We start from the raw sequence: 16,175 nt of genomic DNA, 5'->3' as shown, positions 1-16,175 counted from the left end.
AATTTACATTTTTCACTTTTGTCAGACGTTTGTAATATTCTCACAATAAGCTAATTAGCTCAATTGGAGCATTTCTAGCATGTTTGGTTGAAATTGGAAATTTACATTTTTCACTTTTGTCAGACGTTTGTAATACTCTCACAATAAGCTAATTAGCTCAATTGGAGCATTTTTAGCATGTTTGGTTGAAATTGGAAATTTACATTTTTCAGTTTTGTCAGACGTTTGTAAAATTCTTACAGTAGGCTTATTTGCGCAATTTGAGCATTTCTAGCATGTTTGGTTGAAATTGGAAATTTACATTTTTCACTTTTGTCAGACGTTTGTAATATTCTCACAATAAGCTAATTAGCTCAATTGGAGCATTTCTAGCATGTTTGGTTGAAATTGGAAATTTACATTTTTCAGTGTTGTCAGACGTTTGTAATATTCTCACAATAAGCTAATTAGCTAAATTGGAGCATTTCTAGCATGTTTGGTTGAAATTGGAAATTTACATTTTTCAATTTTGTTAGACGTTTGTAATATTCTCACAATAAGCTAATTAGCTCAATTGGAGCATTTCTAGCATGTTTGGTTGAAATTGGAAATTTACATTTTTCACTTTTGTCAGACAATTGCAATATTCTCACAATAAGCTAATTAGCTCAATTGGAGCATTTCTAGCATGTTTGGTTGAAATTGGAAACTTACATTTTTCACTTTTGTCAGACGTTTGTAATATTCTCACAATAAGCTAATTAGCTCAATTGGAGCATTTCTAGCACGTTTGGTTAAAATTGGAAATTTACATTTTTCACTTTTGTCAAACAATTGCAATATTCTCTCAATAAGCTAATTAGCTTAATTGGAGCATTTCTAGCATGTTTGGTTGAAATTGGAAATTTACATTTTTCACTTTTGTCAGACAATTGCATTATTCTCACAATAAGCTAATTAGCTCAATTGGAGCATTTCTAGCATGTTTGGTTGAAATTGGAAATTTACATTTTTCAGTGTTGTCAGACGTTTGTAATATTCTCACAATAAGCTTATTAGCTCAATTGGAGCATTTCTAGCACGTTTGGTTGAAATTGGAAATTTACATTTTTCACTTTTGTCAAACAATTGCAATATTCTCTCAATAAGCTAATTAGCTCAATTGGAGCATTTCTAGCATGTTTGGTTGAAATTGGAAATTTACATTTTTCACTTTTGTCAGACGTTTGTAATATTCTCACAATAAGCTAATTAGCTCAATTGGAGCATTTCTAGCACGTTTGGTTGAAATTGGAAATTTACATTTTTCAATTTTGTTAGACGTTTGTAATATTCTCACAATAAGCTAATTAGCTCAATTGGAGCATTTCTAGCATGTTTGGTTGAAATTGGAAATTTACATTTTTCACTTTTGTCAGACGTTTGTAATATTCTCACAATAAGCTAATTAGCTCAATTGGAGCATTTTTAACATGTTTGGTTGAAATTGGAAATTTACATTTTTCAGTTTTGTCAGACGTTTGTAAAATTCTTACAGTAGGCTTATTTGCGCAATTTGAGCATTTCTAGCATGTTTGGTTGAAATTGCAAATTTACATTTTTCACTTTTGTCAGACGTTTGTAATATTCTCACAATAAGCTAATTAGCTCAATTGGAGCATTTCTAGCACGTTTGGTTGAAATTGGAAATTTACATTTTTCACTTTTGTCAGACAATTGCAATATTCTCACAATAAGCTAATTAGCTCAATTGGAGCATTTCTAGCATCTTCGGTTGAAATTGGAAATTTACATTTTTCAGTGTTGTCAGACGTTTGTAATATTCTCACAATAAGCTAATTAGCTAAATTGGAGCATTTCTAGCATGTTTGGTTGAAAATGCAAATTTACATTTTTCACTTCTGTCAGACAATTGCAATATTCTCACAATAAGCTAATTAGCTCAATTGGAGCATTTCTAGCATGTTTGGTTGAAATTGGAAATTTACATTTTTCACTTTTGTCAAACAATTGCAATATTCTCTCAATAAGCTAATTAGCTCAATTGGAGCATTTCTAGCATGTTTGGTTGAAATTGGAAATTTACATTTTTCACTTTTGTCAGACGTTTTTAATATTCTCACAATAAGCTAATTAGCTCAATTGGAGCATTTCTAGCACGTTTGGTTGAAATTGGAAATTTACATTTTTCAATTTTGTTAGACGTTTGTAATATTCTCACAATAAGCTAATTAGCTCAATTGGAGCATTTCTAGCATGTTTGGTTGAAATTGGAAATTTACATTTTTCACTTTTGTCAGACGTTTGTAATATTCTCACAATAAGCTAATTAGCTCAATTGGAGCATTTTTAACATGTTTGGTTGAAATTGGAAATTTACATTTTTCAGTTTTGTCAGACGTTTGTAAAATTCTTACATTAGGCTTATTTGCGCAATTTGAGCATTTCTAGCATGTTTGGTTGAAATTGCAAATTTACATTTTTCACTTTTGTCAGACGTTTGTAATATTCTCACAATAAGCTAATTAGCTCAATTGGAGCATTTCTAGCACGTTTGGTTGAAATTGGAAATTTACATTTTTCACTTTTGTCAGACAATTGCAATATTCTCACAATAAGCTAATTAGCTCAATTGGAGCATTTCTAGCATCTTCGGTTGAAATTGGAAATTTACATTTTTCAGTGTTGTCAGACGTTTGTAATATTCTCACAATAAGCTAATTAGCTCAATTGGAGCATTTCTAGCATGTTTGGTTGAAAATGCAAATTTACATTTTTCACTTCTGTCAGACAATTGCAATATTCTCACAATAAGCTAATTAGCTCAATTGGAGCATTTCTAGCATGTTTGGTTGAAATTGGAAATTTACATTTTTCAATTTTGTTAGACGTTTGTAATATTCTCACAATAAGCTAATTAGCTCAATTGGAGCATTTCTAGCATGTTTGGTTGAAATTGGAAATTTACATTTTTCACTTTTGTCAGACAATTGCAATATTCTCACAATAAGCTAATTAGCTCAATTGGAGCATTTCTAGCATGTTTGGTTGAAATTGGAAATTTACATTTTTCACTTTTGTCAGACGTTTGTAATATTCTCACAATAAGCTAATTAGCTAAATTGGAGCATTTCTAGCATTTTTGGTTGAAATTGCAAATTTACATTTTTCACTTCTGTCAGACAATTGCAATATTCTCACAATAAGCTAATTAGCTCAATTGGAGCATTTCTAGCATGTTTGGTTGAAATTGGAAATTTACATTTTTCAATTTTGTTAGACGTTTGTAATATTCTCACAATAAGCTAATTAGCTCAATTGGAGCATTTCTAGCATGTTTGGTTGAAATTGGAAATTTACATTTTTCACTTTTGTCAGACAATTGCAATATTCTCACAATAAGCTAATTAGCCCAATTGGAGCATTTCTAGCATGTTTGGTTGAAATTGGAAATTTACATTTTTCACTTTTGTCAAACAATTGCAATATTCTCTCAATAAGCTAATTAGCTCAATTGGAGCATTTCTAGCATGTTTGGTTGAAATTGGAAATTTACATTTTTCACTTTTGTCAAACAATTGCAATATTCTCTCAATAAGCTAATTAGCTTAATTGGAGCATTTCTAGCATGTTTGGTTGAAATTGGAAATTTACATTTTTCACTTTTGTCAGACGTTTGTAATATTCTCACAATAAGCTAATTAGCTCAATTGGAGCATTTCTAGCACGTTTGGTTGAAATTGGAAATTTACATTTTTCACTTTTGTCAGACAATTGCATTATTCTCACAATAAGCTAATTAGCTCAATTGGAGCATTTCTAGCATTTTCGGTTGAAATTGGAAATTTACATTTTTCAGTGTTGTCAGACGTTTGTAATATTCTCACAATAAGCTAATTAGCTCAATTGGAGCATTTCTAGCACGTTTGGTTGAAATTGGAAATTTACATTTTTCACTTTTGTCAGACGTTTGTAATATTCTCACAATAAGCTAATTAGCTCAATTGGAGCATTTCTAGCATGTTTGGTTGAAATTGGAAATTTACATTTTTCACTTTTGTCAGACGTTTGTAATACTCTCACAATAAGCTAATTAGCTCAATTGGAGCATTTTTAGCATGTTTGGTTGAAATTGGAAATTTACATTTTTCAGTTTTGTCAGACGTTTGTAAAATTCTTACAGTAGGCTTATTTGCGCAATTTGAGCATTTCTAGCATGTTTGGTTGAAATTGGAAATTTACATTTTTCACTTTTGTCAGACGTTTGTAATATTCTCACAATAAGCTAATTAGCTCAATTGGAGCATTTCTAGCATGTTTGGTTGAAATTGGAAATTTACATTTTTCAGTGTTGTCAGACGTTTGTAATATTCTCACAATAAGCTAATTAGCTAAATTGGAGCATTTCTAGCATGTTTGGTTGAAATTGGAAATTTACATTTTTCAATTTTGTTAGACGATTGTAATATTCTCACAATAAGCTAATTAGCTCAATTGGAGCATTTCTAGCATGTTTGGTTGAAATTGGAAATTTACATTTTTCACTTTTGTCAGACAATTGCAATATTCTCACAATAAGCTAATTAGCTCAATTGGAGCATTTCTAGCATGTTTGGTTGAAATTGGAAACTTACATTTTTCACTTTTGTCAGACGTTTGTAATATTCTCACAATAAGCTAATTAGCTCAATTGGAGCATTTCTAGCACGTTTGGTTAAAATTGGAAATTTACATTTTTCACTTTTGTCAAACAATTGCAATATTCTCTCAATAAGCTAATTAGCTTAATTGGAGCATTTCTAGCATGTTTGGTTGAAATTGGAAATTTACATTTTTCACTTTTGTCAGACGTTTGTAATATTCTCACAATAAGCTAATTAGCTCAATTGGAGCATTTCTAGCACGTTTGGTTGAAATTGGAAATTTACATTTTTCACTTTTGTCAGACAATTGCATTATTCTCACAATAAGCTAATTAGCTCAATTGGAGCATTTCTAGCATGTTTGGTTGAAATTGGAAATTTACATTTTTCAGTGTTGTCAGACGTTTGTAATATTCTCACAATAAGCTTATTAGCTCAATTGGAGCATTTCTAGCACGTTTGGTTGAAATTGGAAATTTACATTTTTCACTTTTGTCAAACAATTGCAATATTCTCTCAATAAGCTAATTAGCTCAATTGGAGCATTTCTAGCATGTTTGGTTGAAATTGGAAATTTACATTTTTCACTTTTGTCAGACGTTTGTAATATTCTCACAATAAGCTAATTAGCTCAATTGGAGCATTTCTAGCACGTTTGGTTGAAATTGGAAATTTACATTTTTCAATTTTGTTAGACGTTTGTAATATTCTCACAATAAGCTAATTAGCTCAATTGGAGCATTTTTAACATGTTTGGTTGAAATTGGAAATTTACATTTTTCAGTTTTGTCAGACGTTTGTAAAATTCTTACAGTAGGCTTATTTGCGCAATTTGAGCATTTCTAGCATGTTTGGTTGAAATTGCAAATTTACATTTTTCACTTTTGTCAGACGTTTGTAATATTCTCACAATAAGCTAATTAGCTCAATTGGAGCATTTCTAGCACGTTTGGTTGAAATTGGAAATTTACATTTTTCACTTTTGTCAGACAATTGCAATATTCTCACAATAAGCTAATTAGCTCAATTGGAGCATTTCTAGCATCTTCGGTTGAAATTGGAAATTTACATTTTTCAGTGTTGTCAGACGTTTGTAATATTCTCACAATAAGCTAATTAGCTAAATTGGAGCATTTCTAGCATGTTTGGTTGAAAATGCAAATTTACATTTTTCACTTCTGTCAGACAATTGCAATATTCTCACAATAAGCTAATTAGCTCAATTGGAGCATTTCTAGCATGTTTGGTTGAAATTGGAAATTTACATTTTTCACTTTTGTCAAACAATTGCAATATTCTCTCAATAAGCTAATTAGCTCAATTGGAGCATTTCTAGCATGTTTGGTTGAAATTGGAAATTTACATTTTTCACTTTTGTCAGACGTTTTTAATATTCTCACAATAAGCTAATTAGCTCAATTGGAGCATTTCTAGCACGTTTGGTTGAAATTGGAAATTTACATTTTTCAATTTTGTTAGACGTTTGTAATATTCTCACAATAAGCTAATTAGCTCAATTGGAGCATTTCTAGCATGTTTGGTTGAAATTGGAAATTTACATTTTTCACTTTTGTCAGACGTTTGTAATATTCTCACAATAAGCTAATTAGCTCAATTGGAGCATTTTTAACATGTTTGGTTGAAATTGGAAATTTACATTTTTCAGTTTTGTCAGACGTTTGTAAAATTCTTACAGTAGGCTTATTTGCGCAATTTGAGCATTTCTAGCATGTTTGGTTGAAATTGCAAATTTACATTTTTCACTTTTGTCAGACGTTTGTAATATTCTCACAATAAGCTAATTAGCTCAATTGGAGCATTTCTAGCACGTTTGGTTGAAATTGGAAATTTACATTTTTCACTTTTGTCAGACGTTTGTAATATTCTCACAATAAGCTAATTAGCTCAATTGGAGCATTTCTAGCACGTTTGGTTGAAATTGGAAATTTACATTTTTCACTTTTGTCAGACAATTGCATTATTCTCACAATAAGCTAATTAGCTCAATTGGAGCATTTCTAGCATGTTTGGTTGAAATTGGAAATTTACATTTTTCACTTTTGTCAAACAATTGCAATATTCTCTCAATAAGCTAATTAGCTCAATTGGAGCATTTCTAGCATGTTTGGTTGAAATTGGAAATTTACATTTTTCACTTTTGTTAGACGTTTGTAATACTCTCACAATAAGCTAATTAGCTCAATTGGAGCATTTTTAGCATGTTTGGTTGAAATTGGAAATTTACATTTTTCAGTTTTGTCAGACGTTTGTAAAATTCTTACAGCAGGCTTATTTGCGCAATTTGAGCATTTCTAGCATGTTTGGTTGAAATTGGAAATTTACATTTTTCACTTTTGTCAGACGTTTGTAATATTCTCACAATAAGCTAATTAGCTCAATTGGAGCATTTCTAGCATGTTTGGTTGAAATTGGAAATTTACATTTTTCAGTGTTGTCAGACGTTTGTAATATTCTCACAATAAGCTAATTAGCTAAATTGGAGCATTTCTAGCATGTTTGGTTGAAATTGGAAATTTACATTTTTCAATTTTGTTAGACGTTTGTAATATTCTCACAATAAGCTAATTAGCTCAATTGGAGCATTTCTAGCATGTTTGGTTGAAATTGGAAATTTACATTTTTCACTTTTGTCAGACAATTGCAATATTCTAACAATAAGCTAATTAGCTCAATTGGAGCATTTCTAGCATGTTTGGTTGAAATTGGAAATTTACATTTTTCAGTTTTGTCAGACGTTTGTAAAATTCTTACAGTAGGCTTATTTGCGCAATTTGAGCATTTCTAGCATGTTTGGTTGAAATTGGAAATTTACATTTTTCACTTTTGTCAGACGTTTGTAATATTCTCACAATAAGCTAATTAGCTCAATTGGAGCATTTCTAGCATGTTTGGTTGAAATTGGAAATTTACATTTTTCAGTGTTGTCAGACGTTTGTAATATTCTCACAATAAGCTAATTAGCTAAATTGGAGCATTTCTAGCATGTTTGGTTGAAATTGGAAATTTACATTTTTCAATTTTGTTAGACGTTTGTAATATTCTCACAATGAGCTAATTAGCTCAATTGGAGCATTTCTAGCATGTTTGGTTGAAATTGGAAATTTACATTTTTCACTTTTGTCAGACAATTGCAATATTCTCACAATAAGCTAATTAGCTCAATTGGAGCATTTCTAGCATGTTTGGTTGAAATTGGAAACTTACATTTTTCACTTTTGTCAGACGTTTGTAATATTCTCACAATAAGCTAATTAGCTCAATTGGAGCATTTCTAGCACGTTTGGTTAAAATTGGAAATTTACATTTTTCACTTTTGTCAAACAATTGCAATATTCTCTCAATAAGCTAATTAGCTTAATTGGAGCATTTCTAGCATGTTTGGTTGAAATTGGAAATTTACATTTTTCACTTTTGTCAGACGTTTGTAATATTCTCACAATAAGCTAATTAGCTCAATTGGAGCATTTCTAGCACGTTTGGTTGAAATTGGAAATTTACATTTTTCACTTTTGTCAGACAATTGCATTATTCTCACAATAAGCTAATTAGCTCAATTGGAGCATTTCTAGCATGTTTGGTTGAAATTGGAAATTTACATTTTTCAGTGTTGTCAGACGTTTGTAATATTCTCACAATAAGCTTATTAGCTCAATTGGAGCATTTCTAGCACGTTTGGTTGAAATTGGAAATTTACATTTTTCACTTTTGTCAAACAATTGCAATATTCTCTCAATAAGCTAATTAGCTCAATTGGAGCATTTCTAGCATGTTTGGTTGAAATTGGAAATTTACATTTTTCAATTTTGTTAGACGATTGTAATATTCTCACAATAAGCTAATTAGCTCAATTGGAGCATTTCTAGCATGTTTGGTTGAAATTGGAAATTTACATTTTTCACTTTTGTCAGACAATTGCAATATTCTCACAATAAGCTAATTAGCTCAATTGGAGCATTTCTAGCATGTTTGGTTGAAATTGGAAACTTACATTTTTCACTTTTGTCAGACGTTTGTAATATTCTCACAATAAGCTAATTAGCTCAATTGGAGCATTTCTAGCACGTTTGGTTAAAATTGGAAATTTACATTTTTCACTTTTGTCAAACAATTGCAATATTCTCTCAATAAGCTAATTAGCTTAATTGGAGCATTTCTAGCATGTTTGGTTGAAATTGGAAATTTACATTTTTCACTTTTGTCAGACGTTTGTAATATTCTCACAATAAGCTAATTAGCTCAATTGGAGCATTTCTAGCACGTTTGGTTGAAATTGGAAATTTACATTTTTCACTTTTGTCAGACAATTGCATTATTCTCACAATAAGCTAATTAGCTCAATTGGAGCATTTCTAGCATGTTTGGTTGAAATTGGAAATTTACATTTTTCAGTGTTGTCAGACGTTTGTAATATTCTCACAATAAGCTTATTAGCTCAATTGGAGCATTTCTAGCACGTTTGGTTGAAATTGGAAATTTACATTTTTCACTTTTGTCAAACAATTGCAATATTCTCTCAATAAGCTAATTAGCTCAATTGGAGCATTTCTAGCATGTTTGGTTGAAATTGGAAATTTACATTTTTCACTTTTGTCAGACGTTTGTAATATTCTCACAATAAGCTAATTAGCTCAATTGGAGCATTTCTAGCACGTTTGGTTGAAATTGGAAATTTACATTTTTCAATTTTGTTAGACGTTTGTAATATTCTCACAATAAGCTAATTAGCTCAATTGGAGCATTTTTAACATGTTTGGTTGAAATTGGAAATTTACATTTTTCAGTTTTGTCAGACGTTTGTAAAATTCTTACAGTAGGCTTATTTGCGCAATTTGAGCATTTCTAGCATGTTTGGTTGAAATTGCAAATTTACATTTTTCACTTTTGTCAGACGTTTGTAATATTCTCACAATAAGCTAATTAGCTCAATTGGAGCATTTCTAGCACGTTTGGTTGAAATTGGAAATTTACATTTTTCACTTTTGTCAGACAATTGCAATATTCTCACAATAAGCTAATTAGCTCAATTGGAGCATTTCTAGCATCTTCGGTTGAAATTGGAAATTTACATTTTTCAGTGTTGTCAGACGTTTGTAATATTCTCACAATAAGCTAATTAGCTAAATTGGAGCATTTCTAGCATGTTTGGTTGAAAATGCAAATTTACATTTTTCACTTCTGTCAGACAATTGCAATATTCTCACAATAAGCTAATTAGCTCAATTGGAGCATTTCTAGCATGTTTGGTTGAAATTGGAAATTTACATTTTTCACTTTTGTCAAACAATTGCAATATTCTCTCAATAAGCTAATTAGCTCAATTGGAGCATTTCTAGCATGTTTGGTTGAAATTGGAAATTTACATTTTTCACTTTTGTCAGACGTTTTTAATATTCTCACAATAAGCTAATTAGCTCAATTGGAGCATTTCTAGCACGTTTGGTTGAAATTGGAAATTTACATTTTTCAATTTTGTTAGACGTTTGTAATATTCTCACAATAAGCTAATTAGCTCAATTGGAGCATTTCTAGCATGTTTGGTTGAAATTGGAAATTTACATTTTTCACTTTTGTCAGACGTTTGTAATATTCTCACAATAAGCTAATTAGCTCAATTGGAGCATTTTTAACATGTTTGGTTGAAATTGGAAATTTACATTTTTCAGTTTTGTCAGACGTTTGTAAAATTCTTACAGTAGGCTTATTTGCGCAATTTGAGCATTTCTAGCATGTTTGGTTGAAATTGCAAATTTACATTTTTCACTTTTGTCAGACGTTTGTAATATTCTCACAATAAGCTAATTAGCTCAATTGGAGCATTTCTAGCACGTTTGGTTGAAATTGGAAATTTACATTTTTCACTTTTGTCAGACGTTTGTAATATTCTCACAATAAGCTAATTAGCTCAATTGGAGCATTTCTAGCACGTTTGGTTGAAATTGGAAATTTACATTTTTCACTTTTGTCAGACAATTGCATTATTCTCACAATAAGCTAATTAGCTCAATTGGAGCATTTCTAGCATGTTTGGTTGAAATTGGAAATTTACATTTTTCACTTTTGTCAAACAATTGCAATATTCTCTCAATAAGCTAATTAGCTCAATTGGAGCATTTCTAGCATGTTTGGTTGAAATTGGAAATTTACATTTTTCACTTTTGTTAGACGTTTGTAATACTCTCACAATAAGCTAATTAGCTCAATTGGAGCATTTTTAGCATGTTTGGTTGAAATTGGAAATTTACATTTTTCAGTTTTGTCAGACGTTTGTAAAATTCTTACAGCAGGCTTATTTGCGCAATTTGAGCATTTCTAGCATGTTTGGTTGAAATTGGAAATTTACATTTTTCACTTTTGTCAGACGTTTGTAATATTCTCACAATAAGCTAATTAGCTCAATTGGAGCATTTCTAGCATGTTTGGTTGAAATTGGAAATTTACATTTTTCAGTGTTGTCAGACGTTTGTAATATTCTCACAATAAGCTAATTAGCTAAATTGGAGCATTTCTAGCATGTTTGGTTGAAATTGGAAATTTACATTTTTCAATTTTGTTAGACGTTTGTAATATTCTCACAATAAGCTAATTAGCTCAATTGGAGCATTTCTAGCATGTTTGGTTGAAATTGGAAATTTACATTTTTCACTTTTGTCAGACAATTGCAATATTCTCACAATAAGCTAATTAGCTCAATTGGAGCATTTCTAGCATGTTTGGTTGAAATTGGAAATTTACATTTTTCAGTTTTGTCAGACGTTTGTAAAATTCTTACAGTAGGCTTATTTGCGCAATTTGAGCATTTCTAGCATGTTTGGTTGAAATTGGAAATTTACATTTTTCACTTTTGTCAGACGTTTGTAATATTCTCACAATAAGCTAATTAGCTCAATTGGAGCATTTCTAGCATGTTTGGTTGAAATTGGAAATTTACATTTTTCAGTGTTGTCAGACGTTTGTAATATTCTCACAATAAGCTAATTAGCTAAATTGGAGCATTTCTAGCATGTTTGGTTGAAATTGGAAATTTACATTTTTCAATTTTGTTAGACGTTTGTAATATTCTCACAATAAGCTAATTAGCTCAATTGGAGCATTTCTAGCATGTTTGGTTGAAATTGGAAATTTACATTTTTCACTTTTGTCAGACAATTGCAATATTCTCACAATAAGCTAATTAGCTCAATTGGAGCATTTCTAGCATGTTTGGTTGAAATTGGAAACTTACATTTTTCACTTTTGTCAGACGTTTGTAATATTCTCACAATAAGCTAATTAGCTCAATTGGAGCATTTCTAGCACGTTTGGTTAAAATTGGAAATTTACATTTTTCACTTTTGTCAAACAATTGCAATATTCTCTCAATAAGCTAATTAGCTTAATTGGAGCATTTCTAGCATGTTTGGTTGAAATTGGAAATTTACATTTTTCACTTTTGTCAGACGTTTGTAATATTCTCACAATAAGCTAATTAGCTCAATTGGAGCATTTCTAGCACGTTTGGTTGAAATTGGAAATTTACATTTTTCACTTTTGTCAGACAATTGCATTATTCTCACAATAAGCTAATTAGCTCAATTGGAGCATTTCTAGCATGTTTGGTTGAAATTGGAAATTTACATTTTTCAGTGTTGTCAGACGTTTGTAATATTCTCACAATAAGCTTATTAGCTCAATTGGAGCATTTCTAGCACGTTTGGTTGAAATTGGAAATTTACATTTTTCACTTTTGTCAAACAATTGCAATATTCTCTCAATAAGCTAATTAGCTCAATTGGAGCATTTCTAGCATGTTTGGTTGAAAGTGGAAATTTACATTTTTCACTTTTGTCAGACGTTTGTAATATTCTCACAATAAGCTAATTAGCTCAATTGGAGCATTTCTAGCACGTTTGGTTGAAATTGGAAATTTACATTTTTCAATTTTGTTAGACGTTTGTAATATTCTCACAATAAGCTAATTAGCTCAATTGGAGCATTTCTAGCATGTTTGGTTGAAATTGGAAATTTACATTTTTCACTTTTGTCAGACGTTTGTAATATTCTCACAATAAGCTAATTAGCTCAATTGGAGCATTTTTAACATGTTTGGTTGAAATTGGAAATTTACATTTTTCAGTTTTGTCAGACGTTTGTAAAATTCTTACAGTAGGCTTATTTGCGCAATTTGAGCATTTCTAGCATGTTTGGTTGAAATTGCAAATTTACATTTTTCACTTTTGTCAGACGTTTGTAATATTCTCACAATAAGCTAATTAGCTCAATTGGAGCATTTCTAGCACGTTTGGTTGAAATTGGAAATTTACATTTTTCACTTTTGTCAGACAATTGCAATATTCTCACAATAAGCTAATTAGCTCAATTGGAGCATTTCTAGCATCTTCGGTTGAAATTGGAAATTTACATTTTTCAGTGTTGTCAGACGTTTGTAATATTCTCACAATAAGCTAATTAGCTAAATTGGAGCATTTCTAGCATGTTTGGTTGAAAATGCAAATTTACATTTTTCACTTCTGTCAGACAATTGCAATATTCTCACAATAAGCTAATTAGCTCAATTGGAGCATTTCTAGCATGTTTGGTTGAAATTGGAAATTTACATTTTTCACTTTTGTCAAACAATTGCAATATTCTCTCAATAAGCTAATTAGCTCAATTGGAGCATTTCTAGCATGTTTGGTTGAAATTGGAAATTTACATTTTTCACTTTTGTCAGACGTTTTTAATATTCTCACAATAAGCTAATTAGCTCAATTGGAGCATTTCTAGCACGTTTGGTTGAAATTGGAAATTTACATTTTTCAATTTTGTTAGACGTTTGTAATATTCTCACAATAAGCTAATTAGCTCAATTGGAGCATTTCTAGCATGTTTGGTTGAAATTGGAAATTTACATTTTTCACTTTTGTCAGACGTTTGTAATATTCTCACAATAAGCTAATTAGCTCAATTGGAGCATTTTTAACATGTTTGGTTGAAATTGGAAATTTACATTTTTCAGTTTTGTCAGACGTTTGTAAAATTCTTACATTAGGCTTATTTGCGCAATTTGAGCATTTCTAGCATGTTTGGTTGAAATTGCAAATTTACATTTTTCACTTTTGTCAGACGTTTGTAATATTCTCACAATAAGCTAATTAGCTCAATTGGAGCATTTCTAGCACGTTTGGTTGAAATTGGAAATTTACATTTTTCACTTTTGTCAGACAATTGCAATATTCTCACAATAAGCTAATTAGCTCAATTGGAGCATTTCTAGCATCTTCGGTTGAAATTGGAAATTTACATTTTTCAGTGTTGTCAGACGTTTGTAATATTCTCACAATAAGCTAATTAGCTCAATTGGAGCATTTCTAGCATGTTTGGTTGAAAATGCAAATTTACATTTTTCACTTCTGTCAGACAATTGCAATATTCTCACAATAAGCTAATTAGCTCAATTGGAGCATTTCTAGCATGTTTGGTTGAAATTGGAAATTTACATTTTTCAATTTTGTTAGACGTTTGTAATATTCTCACAATAAGCTAATTAGCTCAATTGGAGCATTTCTAGCATGTTTGGTTGAAATTGGAAATTTACATTTTTCACTTTTGTCAGACAATTGCAATATTCTCACAATAAGCTAATTAGCTCAATTGGAGCATTTCTAGCATGTTTGGTTGAAATTGGAAATTTACATTTTTCACTTTTGTCAGACGTTTGTAATATTCTCACAATAAGCTAATTAGCTAAATTGGAGCATTTCTAGCATTTTTGGTTGAAATTGCAAATTTACATTTTTCACTTCTGTCAGACAATTGCAATATTCTCACAATAAGCTAATTAGCTCAATTGGAGCATTTCTAGCATGTTTGGTTGAAATTGGAAATTTACATTTTTCAATTTTGTTAGACGTTTGTAATATTCTCACAATAAGCTAATTAGCTCAATTGGAGCATTTCTAGCATGTTTGGTTGAAATTGGAAATTTACATTTTTCACTTTTGTCAGACAATTGCAATATTCTCACAATAAGCTAATTAGCCCAATTGGAGCATTTCTAGCATGTTTGGTTGAAATTGGAAATTTACATTTTTCACTTTTGTCAAACAATTGCAATATTCTCTCAATAAGCTAATTAGCTCAATTGGAGCATTTCTAGCATGTTTGGTTGAAATTGGAAATTTACATTTTTCACTTTTGTCAAACAATTGCAATATTCTCTCAATAAGCTAATTAGCTTAATTGGAGCATTTCTAGCATGTTTGGTTGAAATTGGAAATTTACATTTTTCACTTTTGTCAGACGTTTGTAATATTCTCACAATAAGCTAATTAGCTCAATTGGAGCATTTCTAGCACGTTTGGTTGAAATTGGAAATTTACATTTTTCACTTTTGTCAGACAATTGCATTATTCTCACAATAAGCTAATTAGCTCAATTGGAGCATTTCTAGCATTTTCGGTTGAAATTGGAAATTTACATTTTTCAGTGTTGTCAGACGTTTGTAATATTCTCACAATAAGCTAATTAGCTCAATTGGAGCATTTCTAGCACGTTTGGTTGAAATTGGAAATTTACATTTTTCACTTTTGTCAGACGTTTGTAATATTCTCACAATAAGCTAATTAGCTCAATTGGAGCATTTCTAGCATGTTTGGTTGAAATTGGAAATTTACATTTTTCACTTTTGTCAGACGTTTGTAATACTCTCACAATAAGCTAATTAGCTCAATTGGAGCATTTTTAGCATGTTTGGTTGAAATTGGAAATTTACATTTTTCAGTTTTGTCAGACGTTTGTAAAATTCTTACAGTAGGCTTATTTGCGCAATTTGAGCATTTCTAGCATGTTTGGTTGAAATTGGAAATTTACATTTTTCACTTTTGTCAGACGTTTGTAATATTCTCACAATAAGCTAATTAGCTCAATTGGAGCATTTCTAGCATGTTTGGTTGAAATTGGAAATTTACATTTTTCAGTGTTGTCAGACGTTTGTAATATTCTCACAATAAGCTAATTAGCTAAATTGGAGCATTTCTAGCATGTTTGGTTGAAATTGGAAATTTACATTTTTCAATTTTGTTAGACGATTGTAATATTCTCACAATAAGCTAATTAGCTCAATTGGAGCATTTCTAGCATGTTTGGTTGAAATTGGAAATTTACATTTTTCACTTTTGTCAGACAATTGCAATATTCTCACAATAAGCTAATTAGCTCAATTGGAGCATTTCTAGCATGTTTGGTTGAAATTGGAAACTTACATTTTTCACTTTTGTCAGACGTTTGTAATATTCTCACAATAAGCTAATTAGCTCAATTGGAGCATTTCTAGCACGTTTGGTTAAAATTGGAAATTTACATTTTTCACTTTTGTCAAACAATTGCAATATTCTCTCAATAAGCTAATTAGCTTAATTGGAGCATTTCTAGCATGTTTGGTTGAAATTGGAAATTTACATTTTTCACTTTTGTCAGACGTTTGTAATATTCTCACAATAAGCTAATTAGCTCAATTGGAGCATTTCTAGCACGTTTGGTTGAAATTGGAAATTT

This window comes from Watersipora subatra, unplaced genomic scaffold, assembly GCF_963576615.1.
Source record: "Watersipora subatra unplaced genomic scaffold, tzWatSuba1.1 SCAFFOLD_37, whole genome shotgun sequence".
Classification (NCBI taxonomy): Eukaryota; Metazoa; Bryozoa; class Gymnolaemata; order Cheilostomatida; family Watersiporidae; genus Watersipora; species Watersipora subatra.
Note: the sequence above shows the minus strand (reverse complement) of the source record.